General features: G+C 42.6%; 1 non-coding gene and 1 pseudogene across 1 annotated transcript; both read right to left on the bottom strand.

Moving 5' to 3' along the window:
- Positions 1-614: 614 nt before the first annotated feature.
- On the bottom strand, positions 615-808 carry LOC137419649 (U2 spliceosomal RNA). Its single transcript, XR_010982958.2, has one exon. It is a non-coding gene; the product is annotated as a U2 spliceosomal RNA (small nuclear RNA).
- Positions 809-6626: 5818 nt separating this feature from the next.
- On the bottom strand, positions 6627-6807 carry LOC137419679 (U2 spliceosomal RNA; annotated as a pseudogene).
- Positions 6808-23040: the final 16233 nt, after the last annotated feature.

Here is a 23040-nt window from a genome sequence, read left to right as displayed (position 1 = left end):
ATTGAGTAAAACCTTTCATTTAGTAAATCCTTTCATTTAGTAAATCCTTTCATTCAGTAAATCGTTTCATTTAGTAAAACCTTTCATTTAGTAAATCGTTTCATTTAGTAAAACCTTTCATTTTGTAAATCGCTTCATTTAGTAAAACCTTTCATTTAGTAAATCCTTTCATTTCGTAAATCGTTTCATCTAATAAAACCTTTCATTTAAATGACGTCATAATTAAGGTAACGATAGCATCATCCTTAACATATCTTATTCCCCTCGTAGAGTACTTGACAATGAGCCATGTATTCCATGGAGCGGTTTCAGAGATACAGATGTAACTTTTTTCGATTTTTCAAAGATGGCACCTGTACCACGTGACCTGTGACGTAATAAAAATATTTTTCATTTTTTTATTATACAAGCTGAGTTACTCCGATGGTAACATTTCGCGCCAATCGAGCCAACGGTTGCAGAGAAAATGATTTTTAAAATGCAGACATGTATTGCATACGCACCTGAATGTTTAACTGAGTTTTCGCTCCTTGTGGGCAGGCTAATTACAAACAAAGACTTCAACAAACACTTTCCATTTCATCAGTATCTTTTCTTTGTTTCAATTTTCCCCAAGGGGGTGCACCATTCCCGGAGGTACTGCAATACCGGGTCGATACGTGGAGCGGACGGAGCAAGCCCCTAAAATCCAACTCCCGATACCAAAAATCCATTTAATAGACGAGTCCCGCATTGCAGGACATATCAGCTATTAAACTAATAAGAACAGATACTACACTTGATCTGAGCCAAAAGGCCGAGAAGCGATAACTAAAAAATAATTCAAAAATCCTTTTCAATGAGGATCACCTTTATTATTCAGCGGCGCCGATTCAGGGAAAATCCAAATTCCCTCGAAATGTCCTCCCGTTCGGCGCCTCCATTGCAGCTCCGAGCCTCCGTCCATATTCTGCTATTAAACAATTCCGATGTGATATATTCATGTTCTTTATGTTAGGAGAAATATAGGATTTAGTGGATGAAGAACAACAGGAAGAGGGAGCGAGAGCTGTAACATCACGTGATTTCCTCGGGAAGTCAGAGCCGCGCCAGGTGTAAAAACGCGGCATTCTCGTCTCTGGATCGACATTCCAATGGAATTGGACATCAGAAACCGGGTTGTTTACACATTGTCAATAGCACATTGGGGGAATCCTAATCTGGATGGGAGTTTATTATCATTTTACTGGGATAAAACCACGTGGTTTCATGCGAACACAGGCACGTTCTGCCAATCAGAAATTCTGAAAGAGAAAGCGGTGTATAAGCACCGATTAATCCACCAAAGTCACTGAATCACGTGGTATTGAACAGCTGATGTCTGGTTAAGTCGCCATCTACTTTACAGTAAGTATGTCTATTAATTACATACTGTTTGACATGAGTCCGTCTATTATTGTACGATTGGAACTTACCCTTTTCCTCTCTAGACCGATTCAGACCCCTTACACCCTTTCTAAGACCCCTTTTAAGACCCCTCAGACCTCTTTAGACCTTTACACCCTTTTCAGACCTTCACACATTCACACCATTTCAGACCCATACACCTTTTCAGACCTTTGCACCTTTTTCAGACCCATACACCTTTTCAGACCCACACACCTTTTCAGACATTTACACCCTTTTCAGACCTTTACACATTTACCTCTTTTCAGATTCGTACACCTTTTCAGCCATTTACACCCTTTTCAGACCTTACACATTTACCTCTTTTCAGATCCATACACCTTTTCAGCCATTTACACCTTTTTCAGACCTTTACAGATTAACATCTTTTTCAGACCTTTACACATTTATACCTCCTTCAGACCTTTGCCCTTCAGACAATTTACACCTTTTTAGATAATTTAGATCATTACCGTACACATTTTTAGACCACACCTTTTTGACCTTTACACCTTGTTAGACCTTTACATCATTACACCATTACATATTATTAGAAAATTTAGATCTTTCATTTGCAATAAATGACCTTTCATTTAGGAAATCCTTTCAATTAGTAAATCGTTTCATTTAGTAAATCGTTTCATTTAGTAAATCGTTTCATTTAGTAAATTCTTTTATTTAGTAAATCGTTTCATTTAGTAAATCCTTTCATTTCGTAAATCGTTTCATTTAGTAAATCGTTTCATTTAGTAAAACCTTTCATTTAGTAAATCTTTTCATTTAGTAAATCCTTTCATTTAGTAAATCCTTTCATTTAGTAAATCTTTTCATTTAGTAAATTCTTTCATTTATTAAATCCTTTTATTTAGTAAATCCATTCATTTATTAAATCGTTTCATGTAGTAAATCTTTTCATTTAGTAAATCGTTTCATTTAGTCAATCGTTTCATTTAGTAAATCGTTTCATTTAGTAAATCCTTTAATTTAGTAAATCATTTCATTTAATCAATCCTTTCATTTAGAAAATCATTTCATTTAGTAAATCGTTTCATTTAGTAAAACCTTTCATTTCGTAAATCCTTTCATTTAGTAAATCCTTTCATTTCGTAAATCGTTTCATTTAGTAAAACCTTTAAGTTAGTAAATCCTTTCATTTAGTAAATCCTTTCATTTAGTAAATCCTTTCATTTAGTAAAACCTTTCATTTAGTAAATCCTTTCATTTAGAAAATCATTTCATTGAGTAAATCCTTTCATTTAGTAAATCCTTTCATTTAGTAAATCCTTTCATTTAGTAAATCGTTTCATTTAGTAAATCTTTTCATTCAGTAAATCCTTTCATTTCGTAAATCGTTTCATTTAGTAAATCTTTTCATTAAGTAAATTCTTTCATTTAGTAAATCCTTTCATTTAGAAAATCATTTCATTTAGTAAATCCTTTCATTTAGTAAATCCTTTCATTTAGTAAATCCTTTCATTTAGTAAATCCTGCCATTTAGTAAATCCTTTCATTTAATAAAACCTTTCATTTAGAAAATCATTTCATTTAGTAAATCCTTTCATTTAGTAAATCGTTTCATTTAGTAAAACCTTTCATTTAGTAAAGCCTTTCATTTAGTAAATCCTTTCATTTAGTAAATCCTGCCATTTAGTAAATCCTTTCATTTAGTAAAACCTTTCATTTAGAAAATCATTTCATTTAGTAAATCCTTTCATTTAGTAAATCGTTTCATTTAGTAAAACCTTTCATTTAGTAAATTGTTTCATTTAGTAAAACCTTTCATTTAGTAAATCCTTTCATTTAGAAAATCATTTCATTTAGTAAATCCTTTCATTAAGTAAATCCTTTCATTTAGTAAATCCTTTCATTTAGTAAAACCTTTCATTTAGTAAATCCTTTCATTTAGTAAATCGTTTCATTTAGTAAATCATTTAATTTAGTAAATCTTTTAATTTCGTAAATCGTTTCATTTAGTAAAACCTTTAATTTAGTAAATCCTTTCATTCAGTAAATCCTTTCATTTAGTAAATTCTTTCATTTATTAAATCCTTTAATTTAGTAAATCCTTTCATTTAGTTTATCGTTTCATTTAGTAAATATTTCCATTTAGTAAATTCTTTCATTTAGTCAATCGTTTCATCTCGTAAATCCTTTCATTTAGTAAATCCTTTCATTTAGTAAATCGTTTCATTTAGTAAAACCTTTCATTTAGTAAATTGTTTCATTTAGTAAAACCTTTCATTTAGTAAATCCTTTCATTTAGTAAATCGTTTCATTTAGTAAAACCTTTAATTTAGTAAATCCTTTCATTTAGTAAATCCTTTCATTTAGTAAATCCTTTCATTTAGAAAATCATTTCATTTAGTAAATCGTTTCATTTAGTAAATCCTTTCATTTAGTAAATCCTTTCATTTAGTAAAACCTTTCATTTAGTAAATCCTTTCATTTAGTAAATCATTTCATTTAGTAAATCATTTAATTTAGTAAATCTTTTAATTTAGTGAATCGTTTCATTTAGTAAAACCTTTAATTTAGTAAATCCTTTCATTTAGAAAAGCATTTCATTTAGTAAATCCTTTCATTTAGTAAATCGTTTCATCTAGTAAATCCTTTCATTTAGTAAATCCTTTCATTTAGTAAATCCTTCCATTTAGTAAATCCTTTCATTTAGTAAATCCTTTCATTTAGTAAATCGTTTCATTTAGTAAATCTTTTCATTCAGTAAATCCTTTCATTTCGTAAATCGTTTCATTTAGTAAATCTTTTCATGAAGTGAATTCTTTCATTTATTAAACCCTTTCATTTAGTAAATCCTTTCATTTAGTAAATCGTTTCATTTAGTAAAACCTTTCATTTAGTTAATCGTTTCATTGAGTAAAACCTTTCATTTAGTAAATTCTTTCATTTCGTAAATTCTTTCATTTATTAAATCCTTTCATTTCGTAAAACCTTTCATTTAGTAAATCGTTTCATTTAGTAAAACCTTTCATTTAGTAAATCTTTTCATTCAGTAAATCCTTTCATTTCGTAAATCGTTTCATTTAGTAAATCTTTTCATGAAGTAAATTCTTTCATTTATTAAACCCTTTCATTTAGTAAATCCTTTCATTTAGTAAATCGTTTCATTTAGTAAAACCTTTCATTTAGTAAATCGTTTCATTGAGTAAAACCTTTCATTTAGTAAATCCTTTCATTTAGTAAATCCTTTCATTTAGTAAATCCTGCCATTTAGTAAATCCTTTCATTTAGTAAATCCTTTCATTTGGAAAATCATTTCATTTAGTAAATCCTTTCATTTAGTAAAACCTTTCATTTAGTAAATCCTTTCATTTAGTAAATCACTTCATTTAGTAAATCTTTTCATTTAGTAAATCCTTTCATTTAGTAAATCGTTTCATTTAGTAAATCTTTTCATTTAGTAAATTCTTTCATTTATTAAATCCTTTCATTTAGTAAATCCTTTCATTTAGTAAATCGTTTCATTTCGTAAATATTTTCATTTTGTAAATTATTTCATTTAGTAAATCGTTTCATCTCGTAAATCCTTTCATTTAGTAAATCCTTTCATTTAGAAAATCTTTTGATTTAGTAAATCGTTTCATTTAGTAAATCCTTTCATTGAGTAAATCGTTTCATTTAGTAAATATTTTAATTTAGTAAATCGTTTCCTTTCGTAAAACCTTTAATTTGGTAAATCCTTTCATTTAGTAAATCCTTTCATTTAGTAAATCCTTTCATTTAGTAAATCCTTTCATTTAGTAAATTCTTTCATTTATTAAATCCTTTCATTTAGTAAATTCTTTCATTTAGTAAATCGTTTCATCTAGTAAATCCTTTCATTTAGTAAATCCTTTCATTTAGTAAATCGTTTCATTTAGCAAAACCTTTCATTTAGTAAATTGTTTCATTTAGTAAAACCTTTCATTTAGTAAATCGTTTCATTTAGTAAATCCTTTAATTTAGTAAATCGTTTCATTTAGTAAAACCTTTAATTTAGTCAATCCTTTCATTTAGTAAATCCTTTCACTTAGTAAATCCTTTCATTTAGTAAATCCTGCCATTTAGTAAATCCTGCCATTTAGAAAATCCTTTCATTTCGTAAAACCTTTCATTTAGAAAATCATTTCATTTAGTAAATCCTTTCATTTAGTAAATCCTTTCATTTAGTAAAACCTTTCATTTAGTAAATCCTTTAATTTAGTAAATCGTTTCATTTAGTAAATCCTTAAATTTAGTAAATCGTTTCATTTAGTAAATCCTTTCATTTAGTAAATCCTTTCATGTAGTAAATCCTTTCATTTAGTAAATCCTTTCATTTAGTAAATTCTTTCATTTAGTAAATCGTTTCATCTCGTAAATCCTTTCATTTAGTAAATCCTTTCATTTAGAAAATCTTTTGATTTAGTAAATCGTTTCATTTAGTAAATCCTTTCATTGAGTAAATCGTTTCATTTAGTAAATATTTTAATTTAGTAAATCGTTTCATTTCGTAAAACCTTTAATTTGGTAAATCCTTTCATTTAGTAAATCCTTTCATTTAGTAAATCCTTTCATTTAGTAAATCCTTTCATTTAGTAAAACCTTTCATTTAGTAAATCCTTTCATTTAGTAAATCGTTTCATTTAGTAAAACCTTTAATTTAGTAAATCCTTTCATTTAGTAAAACCTTTAATTTAGTAAATCCTTTCATTTAGTAAATCATTTCATTTAGGAAATCCTTTCATTTAGTAAATCCTTTCATTTAGTAAATCCTTTCATTTAGTAAAACCTTTCATTTAGTAAGTTGTTTCATTTAAATGACGTCATAATTAAGGTAACGATAGCATCATCCTTAACATATCTTATTCCCCTCGGAGAGTACTTGACAATGAGCCATGTATTCCATGGAGCGGTTTCAGAGATACAGATGTAACTTTTTTCGATTTTTCCAAGATGGCACCTGTACCACGTGACCTGTGACGTAATAAAAATCTTTTTCATTTTTTTATTATACAAGCTGAGTTACTCCGATGGTAACATTTCGCGCCAATCGGGCCAACGGTTGCAGAGAAAATGATTTTTAAAATGCAGACATGTATTGCATACGCACCTGAATGCTTAACTGAGATTTTCACTTCTTGAGGGCAGGCTAATTACAAACAAAGACTTCAACAAACACTTTCCATTTCATCAGAATCTTTTCTTTGTTTCAATTTTCCCCAAGGGGGTGCACCATTCCCGGAGGTACTGCAATACCGGGTCGATACGTGGAGCGGACGGAGCAAGCCCCTAAAATCCAACTCCCGATACCAAAAATCCATTTAATAGACAAGTCCCGCATTGCAGGACATATCAGCTATTAAACTAATAAGAACAGATTTATTAAAAAATTTAAAAATCAAAACACAACGTTAAAAAAATTCAAAATTTCCCCCACAAAAGGGGTAAACCAATATAAAAAAGAGAAAGGGACCCCGGAAATTTCCAGAAGATCATCCAGGGTCCAATAAGGGGCACAAAGCCAGAATATGTATGTATAAATAATCAATAAAAATTTCCCCCACAAATGGGGAAAATTGCAATTAAAGCAATATATAATTGCTAAAAGCAATAAGCAACCACCCTCTTCGGAGGGCGTGGCTCCAACAGCCCCGCGTTCGTCACGACGACACAACCAAACGCCCGTGTGCATGGGTTAGAACAAACCCATCGTAATGGTAACCGTCACATGCGGATAAGTGAATAAGGTAACCGTGACATGTGCATAAGGTAACCACAACAAGCTGATATATTTGATTATTTGATTTTTATTTTACACCATATTTTGATTGTATTTTATTGCCGGCCAGGGACACCAGTAGCAATCTTTTTGGATTCAGATTTTACATTTTGTGTCAACCTTTGTTGCTCTCCTGAACGTCATTGTCTGTTCTGTGTTCTTGCTCTTCCACGAGCCTTGATGATATAAAAAACAAGTACAAAAAGTTTTAATTAAAACAAAAGCCGCGTCGATGTTACACAATGCCTAGATGCAGCTGTGCCTATAACGTCGATGTTATAGGCACAGGACATTCCTATTGATTCGATTACTTGATGTTATTTTTGTGCAAAGTGAAAATATATCTCGGCAATTTCCCGTGTGTGGCGACGAATTTTTAATATATCTCGGCATTTTCCCGTCTGTTATTTCAGGCGGTGTATGACTGACCATGCCGCGATTTAAAAAATATATATCTCGGCAATTTCCCGTGTGTGGCGACACGTGAACGAAGCTATGCTCCTCTCTCCACATTATTGTGACGACGTATAAATTAAATATTTCATCGTGACGATTGTCATCAAATGGACGAATTTTTAATATATCTCGGCATTTTCCCGTCTGTTATTTCAGGCGGTGTATGACTGACCATGCCGCGATTTAAAATATATATATCTCGGCAATTTCCCGTATGTGGCGACACGTGAACGAAGCTATGCTCCTCTCTCCACATTATTGTGACGACGTATAAATTAAATATTTCATCGTGACGATTGTCATCAAATGGACGAACTTTTAATATATCTCGGCATTTTCCCGTCTGTTATTTCGGGCGGTGTATGACTGGCCATGCCGCGATTTAAACAAAATATATATATCTCGGCATTTTCCCGTCTGTTATTTCGGGCGGTGTATGACTGACCATGCCGCGATAAAAAAAAAAAAATCTCAATGGACTTGAAGTTACAGGCCTTTGAGAATTCATTTCGTTCTATAAAGGGCAACTTTCATCGGATTTTCTTCCCGTTTTTTTTCAACCGAGTCTAAAACGATGTTAGCGACTGTGAAAAATGAAATGATATATCGAATTTGATTTGAAATAAAACTGTGTGAGAGAGGAAGACACCACGGGCCTACAAAACAGGCCTCAAAGCTATGCGAGTTAATAAAATGGTGGATATTTGTTTATATGAAGCCTCTCCCAAAATGGGTGGAGCTATGGTTCCCAGAATGGGTGGAGCTTTGAGGTTTTGTCTTCTCTGCAAGAACAACAAGAAGAAGAAGAAGAAGAATAACAAGAAGAACAACAACAACAACAGCAGAGGGCACTCTCTGACCAGCGTCTGCGACGCGGCTAAAAATAAAAAATCCAGTATTCTTTTATTATGCATCTCTAAATTCATATTTCTTGCTTATTAGTAATGTTGTGCCACAAGTGCGTAAGATCGCCGTCCATGTAGCGACTGCTATTGATACGGGTCCCAACTTAGTGTTTCGATGTATGTCTGCACACGACGTCATCTTCTTCTTCTTTGACTGGCAATGTATTTCGCTCCCAAAAACGTCTGTTTGCGGTTTTGAACTCCGACCCCTGCCCTGTACTGTACCTTCACCAGATTATGTAACGTTAGAAACGTAATCATCGATTTACTTGGCTAAAAAAACCGTTGGCATGGTTACGTATTCCGTTCAACTCACGTGAAGATGATGAGTGGGGAAAGGGTGGGAGGGGGGGACGGGGACGAGGGGAGACAGGGGAGGGACAGAGGAGAGGGAAGGGATTTGGGGAGAGACAGTGGACTAGGGAATGGAGAGGAGAGTGAGGGAGCAAGGGGAGTGGGGAAAGGAGGGATAGTGGGGAAAGGAGGTGAGTGAAAGAGAGAGAGTAGGGGATGGAGTGGGGGTGAGAGAGAGAGAGAGATTGGGAGAGGGAGGAGTGAGATGAGGGGGTTCCTATGTCCACTTTTCCCATCACTTGGGACAGGTACTCTTCCTAATATATTGTAATGTAAAGAAAACTCAATATTGTTTACCGGGAAGTAAAGTTATTTAATGAGACGAAGTCAGTTGCATGTCATCCGCATCCTCAGTTCAGACTTCAGTCAGTCATTACCGTACGCTCGCGAAGCAAAAAGCGGGGTTAAGCAATCGGCTAAGTACGTGTGCCTTACGTGTGTCGTGTCTGCATTTTAAAAATTCATTTTCTCGGCAACCGTTGGTCCAATTTACATGACATTTTACCGGAGGAGCGCCTCTGCCTGTAGATTTCTTTGCTGATAATTATGACGTCATAGGTCATGTGGTATGGACGCCATCTTGGAAAAACGTTACACCTCCAAATCTCCCAAACCGCTTAATGGAAAAAAAATGAAACATGACTCATTGTCAAGCACACCCCATGAGGAATAAGATATGTTAATGGTGATGTCATAGGTGCCTCAATTATGACGTCACAATTCAACAAGTATAACGCTTGATCTGATCAGTATGAAAAAAAAAAATTCCTCTGCAACTGTTAGACCGATGAACACGAAATTTTCAGAATATGGGCGGCTCCTCCTGTAGAATTGTTCTAACGATAATTATGACGTCATTGGTCACGTAGTACAGGCGCCATCTTGGGAAAATCGAAAAAAGTTGCACCTCTATATGTCCCAAACCACTCCATGGAAAAAATTGAAATATGGCTCAATGTCAAGCACTCCCCTTGAGGAATAAGATATGTTAATGATGATGTCATCAGTACCGTAATAAAGACGTCATAATTCGGCAAGTACAATGCTTGATTTGATCAGTATGAAATTTTTTCTCTGCAATTCTTGGACCAATTGACACTAAATTTTCACCATAGGAGCGCCTCTTCCTGTAGAATATTTAATGATAATTATGACGTCATAGGTCATGTGGTACAGGCGCGATCTTGGAAAAACAAATAATTTGACATAATTCGACAGGGGCAACGCTTCATCTGATCGGTTTGAAATTCATTGAGCGTGATCTCTGCAACAATTATATTAGAGAATATAAATTTATGATGTCATTGCTCACGTGGTCTGGCAGCCATATTGGATCAAAGAAAAAAAATAAACGTAAAAAAACAGAAGAGTTGGCTCGCACCAAGTTTACAGCGCAGAGTAAGTGTTCTATGAATACCATCTGGTTGTCATTGCGATACACAAACTAAAAAAAATAATTCTACTCTTCACCAGGTTTTGACTTTCCTGTTCCCATGACTTTGGTCAAACTAATTCAGAAATAAATAAAAAAGGTGGTAAAGTATTTATAGTTGAATCATTAATTGTGCAAAATTGACACCATACCAACGATGGTCAGCATAATATGAAAGATTAAGAACGTTGCAGGGAATTTGAAAGAGAAACTGGTAAATATATCAACAAAAGCTACAATTGGAAGCTGCCCACGGTTCATTGAATATTGTTTTTAAAAAACCCTTTGGGATAAAGTACTGTCACGTCTATAGCTCACCAAAGTGATGTGACTCAGCGCTGGGATGCTTTGTCTGACGAATGGTCGAACGGTTTCTAATTATTACCTCCACCACCGAAGGTAGGAGGAGATAATGTTTTCACCCCTGTCTGTCTGTTTGTGAACAGGATATCAGGTCACTGAATTCAACCACGAATTGTTTTTGAGGTCAAAAGGATGCTCTACTGAGTGCTATTCTACTTTGTTCTGTTTTGCCATGTGTCGCTCTATGAATGATTTTTCATGTGTCTGTTTGTTTGTTTGTGAACAAAATATCTCAAAAAGTTGTGGACGGATTTGGACGAAACTTGGTGGACAGGTTTGGTGTGTGACAAGGCAGAATCGATTCCAATTTGGTGAAGATCCGGATCCAGCAAGTAGAATTTTAAAAGTGATTATTCACCATTGAGTGATATGGCCAAAAACGAGGGGTAGATCAGGGTATGAAAGTTTGGACCTATCTATGGTGATTCCTGTGATTGATTTTGATTAAATATGATTCTGTATTGACATTTTCTGGTCTACTCTGAGATACAAAACGTAAAGTGTTCACCAGGCAGAGGTATGCTCTCTACTGAATGCCGTTCTAGTTTTTCAAGTGATTCCTCACCACTGCGAGATGGGGCCAAAAACCTATATACAGGTAAGATATCTCAAATAAGTTGTGGAAGGATTATGACAAAACTTTGTGGATGAGTTGGGTAGGTGACAAGAATAAGCCGATTAGATGTTGGTTCAGGTCTGCATCCATATCTGACCTATCAGTGGAATACAAAACGTAAACTGTTAAGACTGGCGAAGGTTTGCGCTCTACCTAGTGCTGTTCAGGTTTTTATTATGTTGAGAACCAGAGGAATTTCCAAGATTTGAAGACAATTTTATTTTCTGAGCATCGATTGTTATTGATGCTGATGTATTGGATTTTTGAATGTACAATAGATCGACACCATTCCAGTCGATAAATGTAAGAACATGTTTTATATTGTTGATTTCTTGGATTATTCTTCTACCTGGACATTACTCGTCTATACGCTGCTGGTCGTCATTGCGTGAATGTTCAACTCTTTGTATTTATGTGAATCATGAAGATTTTATGTTGAAAATTCCACTGGTGACACGAAGGCACAGGTTTCCACCTGTGTGACGGGAGACCCTCGGTTGGTGATCTGGGCATAGTTCCTGTGCCAGGTGATCTAACCTGTATCTGTCCGCAGTTGGACGACCATTGACTCATCCAAGAGCTCCTCACTGCCTCAAGATTGCTCCACTGCGATATTGTCCATGCTGCAGTGCCCCCTGGCTCGATGGCTCACTTAGAAAACCACTCGCGGCGGGAGGAAAAGATGGAATATGTGCAAAGTCCCTGCTCAAACCATGATGATGTACTCGCTAATCCAAATGGAAGTTTGCAGGTTCGCGTGGAGAAAAGGATCCCCCAGGTGAGTCGTGCTGTATATTGTGCGGGTAGATTTTGCAGGAGGATGTTTAGCGACAAAAGAATTGTCGCGCGCTTGGGATCGAGGAAGCATCCGGGCGTTGGTGAAGGGTCCCGTGTGAGTGGAAATGGCACGCGTGTGAGGAAAAAGTGTGCGTCGGCAAGTGGGTGTGTTATAAAGTGTGGGGGTGAAACCGAGTGCGAGCGAGAATGCACGTCGGTGTGTACGGAGTGTACGTGCGAGGGTGAGAATGACACGAGGAGTGAGTTGGTGGTGGAGAATGCACGCTTGGAATGGTTGAGGGTGTGCGAGGAAGCACACCTGAGTTGGTCATGGCGCGAGTGTGGGAGAGCCCATGTGAGCGCGTTAGTGGGTGGATGCCAGAGTGCACGCCCATGGTGAGTGTTACGGAGGACGTAACGGAGGAGAGGTGTGGACCGAGGTGTGCGCAAGAGTGTGCGCGAGAGGAGTGGTGTGTAACAGGGAGAGCGTTGGTGGAATGTACGGACGGCGTTGGAACGCCGGGTTTTGTGAGGGTGAAAGGGGTAGCGTATGTGTGTGAGCATGCCGGTGAAGCATCGACGGTAACCGGGTTAGCGGTTAGGGCGACGGATAGCCGATGCGAGCACTCGGGGCACGGTGTGCTTTGTTGGGTGCGAGGCCCGGCGCGGATCGATGCTGCGTCGCTTCTCTTCGAAGCGTCGTTGCCGATTCGGGCTTGGCCCCGCCCCGCACGGTCGAGTCCGGGCCTTGGAGGGCGAGGCGACCGGTACGGTTCAAGGGCGAGTGGGAGGAAGCGGACGGTGCCCCCTCGTGGGGACGGGGTTCCGACCGGGGGAGATTGAGCCATCGGGCCCGGGACCGCAAGGTGCCGCGCCGGGATGGTGCGTGGAATCTCGGCCCAACCAAATCACCTCCCTTGAACCGAAAGCCGGACGGATTCAACCTGCAGGCAACCAAACCACCCGAATTCATTGCTCGGCTTTGCGAAGCCGAGTTTAATGATGTCATGACGCACCGAGGCTAGGATATCGCGGACTGTGATGATGGTGATAGTGATAGTGATAGTGGATTTGATAGGAAATTTAGAAAAGTGAATAGAATTGGTAGTAATTGGAAAATTTTTGATTGGTTGGAATTTGATGTGCAAAATTGATAGTGGGACCTCCCCGATGTGGTGGGATGGGCAATCCACCATCCCCCACAGAAGAGGGGGCAAAGGAGCACTAGTTTATGGGGTGTATGGCAGTGAAAACTAGCCCGGGTGGGTTAGGATATTGTGTGTAGGGCCCTAGAAGATGACATTAGGTAACGTTAAGATTAGTTAGTGACAAGGATACCTGTAGTGGGGACGCAGGTAGATTAGTGTGGATGATAATGACGTGGTATGTGCTTAGTTTAAAGGGAAGACGGGGAGCACTAAGTTAGAGGGGAGTAGTTAGTTCAGATGATGCCGTGTGTTTGAGGATTGAACAGGTGTGATTGCACAGGTGTGCAACTGAACAGTTGTATGGAGCAGTGTATGAGGGAGTCGTGGTGATTGCGTGTTGTGTTGACCAAATGGTCCAGGAAGAGGAGGAGGGTGCAGGTGGCACCAGGTGTGAGTGCACAGGTGTGCAACAACAGGTATGGAGAATGGTTGTGTGGAATACATGGAGTGTGGAATATATGGGGTATTGGAATGGATGGTCGTGGAGTGAGTATGGTGGAAATTGTGGAGTGGAGTGGATGGTGCGAAGGTGTGAATGGGGGAAGAGTGGACCCCCATCGTGAATACCCGGGGTGGGTAGTGTAAGTGTTAGGTAGAGGGTATAGGTAAATTGTGGTTCGATATTGGCATCTGTGGTGCGGGTGAGAGAATGGTATTGTGGATGGGTGCATTAGTGTTGTGGAAATGGCTGGGCGTGTAGCCTGTTAGTGTGTGTAGTTGGTTTGGGCACTCCACCACTGTGAGGATGTCGGCCAGGTGAGGCCGCAGGTGGGCTCTGGGAGCCGGTAGTTGTGGATGGGGCCCGAGGATCCGGAGGACGGACCCGGGTAGCCCAGTGCCAGAGGGCACCAAGGGGTGACAGAGCCAGGAGGGGCCTTCCCCTGTTAGATAGGTTAGGGTGAGGAGCTAGGTAAGCTCGGGTGGCAACTGCAGTGGTGGAGGTGTGCAGGTGGGTAGACCTGCTGGGAGAGCTACATGTCACAGCCCAGAAATTGTGCAAGGGCACCGGGAGATGAATCGGGGGAGTGAGACCCCAAATTGAGAAGCACCACAGTTTGGTCAATGGGAATTGGTTTTTAGAACCCATAGTGTAAGGTGGCCAATGGATTGGCAGGGAAAGACCCCGGGTAGAGTAAAGTGTGTTAATGTCATTTAGAGGATAGTTAGGATTGAAGTCTCCTCGCACCATCTGCATCCACTCACCTGAGATGAGGTAACTCCACACCATGCCATGTTTTGTTATTTTATTGTGCAGATGTTTGGAATGTGAGACGCATCATGACGTGGGTGTGACATTGTGCGTAATTCCATCTCTCCCTCCTTATGAGGATTGATGATGAATTGGTGATGGCAAATTTTGGATAGGGGGATTGGAGACGAATTTGGTGTAGAAGGGAAAGATGGGGAAGACAAGACGTAGTGACGAATCTGTAAAGGTGTAAATTGTTGTAAATATGGGGTAAGGGCAAGGGTAGTGTAGGTGACAGGGGGGGTGACGTACGGTAGGGACGAGTTTTTCTCACTTCGCTCTCCGTACGCACTTCACCCTGCATTACCTTTATTGACGTGTACCCTTGTGACCTTACCCCTCGCTCATTTGTCTTCCCCCCTTTTGTCTCCCACTTGAGGACCTGTGCGCCATTGGGCGCCGAGGGGAGCGTGCGTGAGATGGCCATTGTGCGCACGAGATTCTCAGAACCAGCATGCATTGCGTTGATGTACCACTTTATGGACCGCTGTTCTGCGGCCAAGTACCACTTGATGGACCCCAGGTTCTGGGGCAGGGCACCTCTGTTGGAGACCGGCCATAGTGGCCAGGGAATCTTGCTTGCAGACCTCGGTAAGGTGGCACCTATGCCAAACAGGTGGACCACCCTTAGTTGGCCCCTGAGGCCCTAAATAAAAATGAACACAAGTTGTGCTTTTTATTATTTCCAAGTAGGCCGCATGAAGCCAGAAGACGTCGGGAAGAACATCGGCCCAGCAGAAAAAGAGAAGACCACCACCAGTTGTTTTGTTGTGTTTATTATGAACAGTGGTGACTGTGCACCGAGTGGTGCTTTTGGTGCTTTTGTGGTGCTTTTGGTGCTTTTGGTGCTTTTGGGTGCTTTGGTGGTATTGGTACTGGTGCATCGATGCAATGCATGCTGTCTCCTCCCTCCCAACAGGAATTTCTTTTTCTTGTTCCCTAAAAAGAAAAAAAAACACAGGTCCTGGGTTGCGTTGTAAATAAGAAATAACGTCACTGTAAATAATGCTCCCCACCATAAATGTATAGCTTGAAAACAATTCCGTAATTCGGTTATCCTGTGGGCGCAAATCTGTTAGACAGGGTGCAATGCAGCAGGGGGACATATTTATTTGTGTTTTAAGATTGTCACACTCAGGGTCAGGTTAATTGTAGAGGGAATTACACCTACGTGTCACACTAAGTTAAAGTTTTGTAGGCCCGAGCACGGGCCTGAAGAAAGGAGGGTGCAGTGTAACGGATTTGAGAAGTGTAACGGTTTTGAGAAGTGTAACAATTTTGAGAAAGTGTAACGAATGTGAAAAGTATGGTTTTGTTGTGTTTTAACTGACCCTCGTAGAGTAAATAAGGTCGAAGGACGTCCCCCTAGTTAATTCCATGAAACTTACACACAGGCCATGATATATCTTTTTAAATAGCTTATTTCCTTATTCTATGGAGGCTAAATATGTGTTTCCCACTAGATTGACTCTGCATTGTATCAAACGAAATAAGCGTAGGCCCCTTTCAATTTCCCCAATCATCTCCGCTCTCCAAAGTTCCTTTCAAAAGCGGTGCGAGTGGTGTTCAATCCCGCAAGCCGCCATTGCCCATGTGCTAATCTCGGAGAAGAGGGGGGTAGGAGCCGCCAACTCACGGGCGTGGCACGTCGTCATGATCAAAGGGGGAATCGGACAGCCCTAACAGCCAACCAGCACCGCGGTGAGCGACCCGGTAGGCGTGCCCTCGCAGCCGGCGGCTTGATTCCGACCCGAGTAATAAAAGCGACTGGAAGGGACTGCTTCGGCAGATGAGAAGAGGTGAGATGGGAGATGAGAGATGAGATGAGAGATGAGATGAGAGGTGAGATGAGCTGTGAGATGAGAGACGCTCCAAACCAAAAAGGAGAGGTACTTGGAGATGAAACAAGCTTTGGAGAGACGCGCTGAGAGGAGGGAGACGGCTCCACCAGAAGGAGAGGAGCAGGTGTGACCGAGCCAGCGCGTGACGTCCACAGCATCAGCAGCGTCGACGCGACCGAGGGTTTTCCCGCCAAAGACGCGAAGAGTGGGAGCTGCTACCTCCAGCCCTGCCGGTTGCAGGGACCTGACCCTGCCTCCCTCTCCAGCAACCCACCTCCGCCATTCCCGCCTGCAATTTCCCCCGTGTAAGTGTGAACGTCGTCTGTCTTAATCGTTGTCCTGGGGTTAAGTAAACTGCATAGATAAGCTAACGATTCACTGTGTGACTGCTTCTTCCATCCATTGCTTGTAAATAACTTTGATCGCTCCTTCTTTTTGCTTGTGTGTATAATAAATCCTGTTATTCCTCCGAACTCTGTCTTCTTCTCTCTTCCTTCTCTTTCGGTCGCTTTAGAGGTTTCCATATTGAATATCTGTGGCGCGATTTGGTCAACGTTGGGGAGTCGGGCTATTCGGGGATCCTGTAACGGTCGCGGTTGACCAGCCGCTCAGCCCAAAGTAACATCTTGTCCGCGACCCGTAACAATATATATATATAAGAAAATTTTTGTTTGTTTGTCTGTGCAAGCTAATCTCCTGAACGGTGAAAGATAGGAGGAAACCTCTAATACAAAAAATGTCGGGACGGGCCCCGGGAAAGTTTTAGGCTAGGTGGCGAGACCGGTCGAGGCCGCTTCGGCCGGGCCGTGCCCATTTCACAATTAAAAGCTGAGCTGAATTATAGTAGTCAATCTTCTACGGCCGTGAGTGAAAGCTGAATTATAGGAGTAAATTCATTCAAAAAGAACCAAAAATGTTGGGACGGGCCCCGGGAAGGTCATAGGCTAGGTAGTGAGGCTGGTCAAGGCTGCTTTGGCCGAGCTGGGCCCATTTCACAATTAAAAGCTGAGCTGAATTATAGTAGTCAATCTTCTACGGCCGCGAGTAAAAGCTGAATTATAGGAGTAAATTCATTCAAAAAGAACCCGGGCAACGCCGGGTGCTTTCGGCTAGTATATAATATTGTTGCGGTTTTGGAACCCTCACTTTGTAAATAATTCTTGTAAATATTCCATCATTTAAAAGGTTAAAGGTTGCACCCTTAGTTAGTCCATATGCAACACGTAGGCCACCATAGGAACTTTAGTTATTTCCTTATTATGTGTCAGATAAGGCCGTGTTCCCAATAGTTGAATCTACGTTGCATCAATTAAATAAGAATAGGTCCTTCCGTTCATTTTGCAGCCGCTCTCTCCAAGCTACGCCATTATGCACCCCTACAGTCAGGGCTTGTCTCTCCCCAAATTGTCACGTGGTTTGACTAGCAGCGTTCGCTGCATTGAGCCTTCGTCGCCTTAGCGCTCGCTCTAAACGCCATTGAACATGCGGTCTCAGGCCGAGGAAAAAGGGGGCGGGACACAAGAACGAGGTGTGGCCACGTCAACTCACCATCAAGGGCGGAGCCGGTGAGCCCTCGCCAACCAACCAGGGCTGAGGTGAGCTCACTGGTGGGCGTGGTTTGATGAAGCGCGCATTGACCTTTGAGTGCATTATATAAGCGCATGCGCCAAGCCCTTTGAAGGACTGCGCCACGGACTGCTGATTATATAGAACTGCGCGGAGAGAGCTCGATTACCATGGACTTGGGGACTTGAGGAACTGTGTGAGGGAGCTCGTTTGATACGAACTGCCTCTGATACGAACTGCCCTTTGTGATACGAACATTACTCGGGAGAGAGAGAGAGCGTTGGCACGAAATACGTATTACGTCCGTAGCCTCCCAGTCCCCCCGATATACGTAAGGTCCGCTCGCGGTCGACGACAACGATGCGCTGCCGGCCTGCTTCCACCACCACCACGGCATGAGTCGGGACCGGACGAGGAGCCTGGACATCTGCTTGGACCTTCCTCCCCTACCAGCTACCATCCCGTGCGAGTGTGTCTGTTCGCCCTGGGGTCATTAAGTTAAGACTGTATAGGTAAGCCCGCCCTGTGTCCTGCTTCTTCTTCTTCCTCCTGTGTATCCCTTTTGTTTCCTCTTTGGTTTGTTAATAAATGTACCTTGTTATTTCTTGGTTTTTCCCTAATCCGATCGCCTCCATCCTTTCTTTCCATTGAGTACCTGTGGCACGATTTCGGAACCGCTATAATCGGGTTTAGTATTTGTTAACGGCCTGAATCGTGGCTCGCTTCGCTCGGCGTGTCCATTACCGGCGCGGCTCAGGCGGGGCTCATTTCCTCACTTCCCGGAAGGCGCTGGTAATTAGGTAATAGGAACAATTTGGCCTAACACCCTATTCAGCGCTGACCGGAAGTGACGTCATAGCTCCAGGACTCGGGACAGCCAGCTTAAAAAGACAAGGGGATTAACCCCCCCTTGATAAGGGGAGCGCCGACCCCCGAATCCGCAACAATTGGTGTCTGGGAGTGGGATTTGAAGGCCGAACCAAATTTTATATAGGTGGAAAAATTTGGTCAAAATTTCGAGCGGCCAAAATTTTTATAAACACCCAAATTTGAGTCGTGCCATGGATAACCAAGGCGATCGGATGCTGGTGGGGGAAAATGAGGGGGTAGAGGAAGGGTTAGAATCGACCCAGGACCCCAGGGAAGAAGTGGGAGTAATGGAAGGGGGAATTGAAGAAGGTGCGGTAGTGGGGGTTGCAGGCGCACAAAATGGCGGCGCCTCACACATGGTGGTGATTGCCGAGCCCACGGGGCCAGGGGACTTCCAATTATATATTTATGGCTGAAATGATGGCATTTATGGTAAGGAGGGATCAAAAACTGGATGCGATGAGTGAGCAAATAATTAAATTTGGGGACAGAATGGGTGACCGCATACGAGAATTTGGGGAAGACAGAGACCGCAGATCCGGCGAAGAGGTCGCGGGGGTACGCGATGAGGTAGCGCGGCTTGAGGAGCGGGGGAAAAGTGAAGTTGAGCAAAGTGAAGTCACGTGGACCGGGGTAGAAATCGCAACCGGGGCTATGGGGAAGCCAGCGACTGCCGAAGTAGAGAATTTTATTTCATTAGCGCCAGCGGTCGTCGAGGGAAAAGACATTGAAATTAAAGAAAAAGAAATAACCGAAGCAATAGTGGAAATTGGAAAGACGGCGGCCATAGAGGCATTATCAGAGATGGAAAAGAAGGAATGTACTCAAAGTCTGAATTCACATCGTGATGTCGTGCTGCATAACCAGATGAAAAGTTTGCAGGTGGTGGAGTGAAGAAGAGGAGGCGCCAAGGTGAGTCGGGCTGTGTGGATCCAGGCGTAACCCAGGCGATCGTAGAAGGTCCGTGGTGCGCGGTGTGAAAGCGAATGGCGCGCGTGTGCGAATGGCGACGGAGCGCGAGTGCATTACCGAGTGCGAGAGTGAATGCACATCGGAGTGTGGGAGTGAGAGTGAGAAGTGCGACACAGAGAGAGAGATGGATATGGATGAGGAGCATGTGCGAGGATGCACACCTGAGTTGGTTGTGGAGTGTGTGTGGGAGGGCACACCAGAGCGCATTATTTGGTGTGCAAAAGAGTGCACCCCCATGAGTGGTACGGAGTACGTACCGAGGGAGAGTGCGCCAAGGTGTGCGAGGAGGTGTGTGGTGGTCAAGTGGGTAATGAAGTCTGTGAGCGAAATGAGTGTGCCTGGGTGGTGTGCACGAGAGAGTGCGGTGACGGAATGTGTGGGATGCACGAGAGGCATTGGAGTACCGGGTTTTGCGAGAGAGAAAAGGAATGCATGGTGTGAGCATGCGAGGGGAGCACCGACGTTAACCGGGACAGCGTTCAGGCCGACGTATAGCCGACGCGAGCTCTCGGGGTGTGGTGCGCTTTGTGTGCTGCGGGGGCCGGCGGGGATCGTGGCCACGTCGCTCCTGCACAGAGCGCCGTGCACGATTCGGGCTGGGCCCCGCCCTGCACACAGTACCGATGTGCCGGTACTGTGTGCAGTGCAGTGCATACTGTGTGCAGTCGGTGCCACGTTTTGCCAGGCGAGGTGACCAGCCCGGTTCGAGGGGAGGTAGGAGGGTTCGGAGCGGCGCCCCCTTGCAGTGGTGGCGCTCCGGCCGGGGAAGGCTGGGCCACCGCGCAAGGGAGCGAAAGGCCCTGCGTAGGGATGGTGCCTGGAGTCTTGGCCCGACAAAACCTCCTCCCCAGAATCGTAAATGCCGGACGGACCCAACCAACAGGGGACTGACCATCCGCACGGATAGCCGGCTTTTCGAAGCCGAGCTGCAAGGACAGTGTATTCCCGCACGAGAGGCTCAAGCTTAATGGACATTTGGTAGCAGTGATGATAGCGAATGGTATGCGGTGTAGAGGGATGGTAGATCTACCATCCCTCACATCGCATCTTTGGGCAGAGGAGCTATAGGTTTATGGGGGTGGTGGTGAAAACTAGCCCAGGAGGGTTAGGATAATGTATAGGGAACTAGAAATGACCATAGGTGACTTGAGATTTAAGTAGCGACATTTGTACAAGTAGTGGGGACATAGTCAGGGTAGTTGGTTGATAATGACGTGGGATGTGCAGTAGTATAAAGGGATGATGGGGAGCACGAGTTTTAGAGGGGAAATAGATAGCCAGATGATGCAGTGTGTTTGTGGTATCGTTTAAATGAGAAAATGAATGAGATTCCTTGTAGTGCTGGTGAGGAAATGAGGAATTGGAATGGAAGTTCCTGGTAGTGCTGAGCAAATGAGGCAATGCTCGAGAAAGATGTGTGTGTGTGTGTTGAGTGATTGACTTGCATGATGTGCAGGTGAAGTACAGGTGTGTGGAATGGTGTGGAGTGAGTAGTGTGGAATACGGGGAGTAGAGTGTATGGTGTGAAGGAGTGGATGGGGGAAGGATGGACCCCTTCATGAGTACTCGGGGAGGGTAGTTTAAAAGTAGGTAGAGGGAGTAGGAAAATTGTGGTTGGATATTGACATCTGTGGTGCGGGTAGTTGCACAGAAGTGTTTTGTTGTGTGCATGAGTGTATGGAATGGCTGGGCGTGTGGCCTGTTGGTGAGTATGGTTAGTTGAGCACTCCGCCACTGGTAGTCTGTCGGCCAGGTGAGGCCGCAGGTGGGCTCTGGGAGCCGGTAGAGTTGTTGTGGATGGGGCCCGAGGATCCGGAGGACAGACCCGGGTAGCCCAGTGCCAGAGGGCACCGAGTGGGGTGACAGAGCCAGGAGGGGCCTTCCCCAGGTAGATAGGTTAGGGGGAGGAGCTAGGTAAGCTCGGGTGGCAACTGCAGTGGTGGAGGTGTGCAGGTGGGTACACCTGCTGGGAGAGCTACACGACCCAGCCCGGAAATTGTGCAAGGGCACCGGGAGATGAATCGGGGGAGTGAGACCCCAAATTGAGAAGCACCACAGTTTGGTCAATGGGAATTGGTTTTTAGAACCCATAGTGTAAGATGGCCAATGGATTGGCAGGGAAAGACCCCGGGTAGTGTAAAGTGTTAATGTCATTTAGAAGCATAGATAGGAGAAAATCTCTTCGCACCATCCGCATCCACTCACCTGGGTGATAGACCTCCACACCACATTTTTTGCAGATATTTTGAGAATGTAAGACGCATCTTGACGTGGGTGAGACATTGGTTAATATTCCATCTCTTCCTCCGTAGGAGGGATTGGGGATGAATTTGGCATTAGAGGGAATGGGAAAGACAAGACAGTAGCGATGGATTTGTGAGGTGTAAATTGTGTAAATACGGGTAAGGGCAAGGGTAGGGTAGGTGACATGGGGGGTGACGAACGGTTAGGGACGAGCTTTCTCGGCTCGCTCTTCCGCGCCCTTCATGTTGCATTGCTTTGTTGTGATGTGTACCCTTGCGCCCCTGCCCGCTGGTCTGCTTGTCCTTCCTTCCCCACTCACGGCCTTGTTCTTTTGTGCCCGAGGGAAAGTGTGCAGGTGCTGCAGTTGTGCGCCCGCACCCTTGCTGCCTGCCTGCCTGCACTGGTACACCACTTATGGACCACACGTTCTGTGGCCTGGCACCACATATGGACCACACGTTCTGTGGCCTGGCACCACATATGGACCACATGTTCTGTGGCCTGGCATTTGGCTGGAGTGGACCATTGCTGCCAGCAGCATATTGCTTGCGGACCACAGTTTTAAGTGGCACCTATGCCCAGCGGTGGACCATCGGAGTTGGCCCTGCTGGCCAAATCAATAATAAAAAGATGGACACGGTTGGTGCAATCCTTTTTATTAAATAAACAGCAAGCAAGAAGACAGCCAGAAGCATCGGCCCAGCAGACAAGCGAGGACAAGGCATCATTTATTATTTTTTTGAAATGTGTTTTGTGCATTTTCATTTGTTTGGTGCATTTTCATGCTTGGTGCTTTTCCTGCATTTTTTTGTATTTTGGTGCTTGGATGGTGCTTTTCGTGCCTTTTGTCTATTGGTGCATGTGGGTATGGTGTATCGGTGCAGTGCAGTGATTTTTCCTCTTCTCAAAACATCTTTTTCTTGTTTCCCGCAAAAGACTGGTCCTGGGTTGCAGTGTAAATAATTAGTAGTGTTTTTTGTAAATAATGCTCCCCACAGGCTGAA

This window comes from Myxine glutinosa, chromosome 1 (assembly GCF_964187855.1).
Source record: "Myxine glutinosa chromosome 1, kmMyxGlut1.1, whole genome shotgun sequence".
In the NCBI taxonomy this organism is placed as follows: domain Eukaryota; kingdom Metazoa; phylum Chordata; class Myxini; order Myxiniformes; family Myxinidae; genus Myxine; species Myxine glutinosa.
This window is presented reverse-complemented; position numbering and strand designations above follow the sequence as displayed.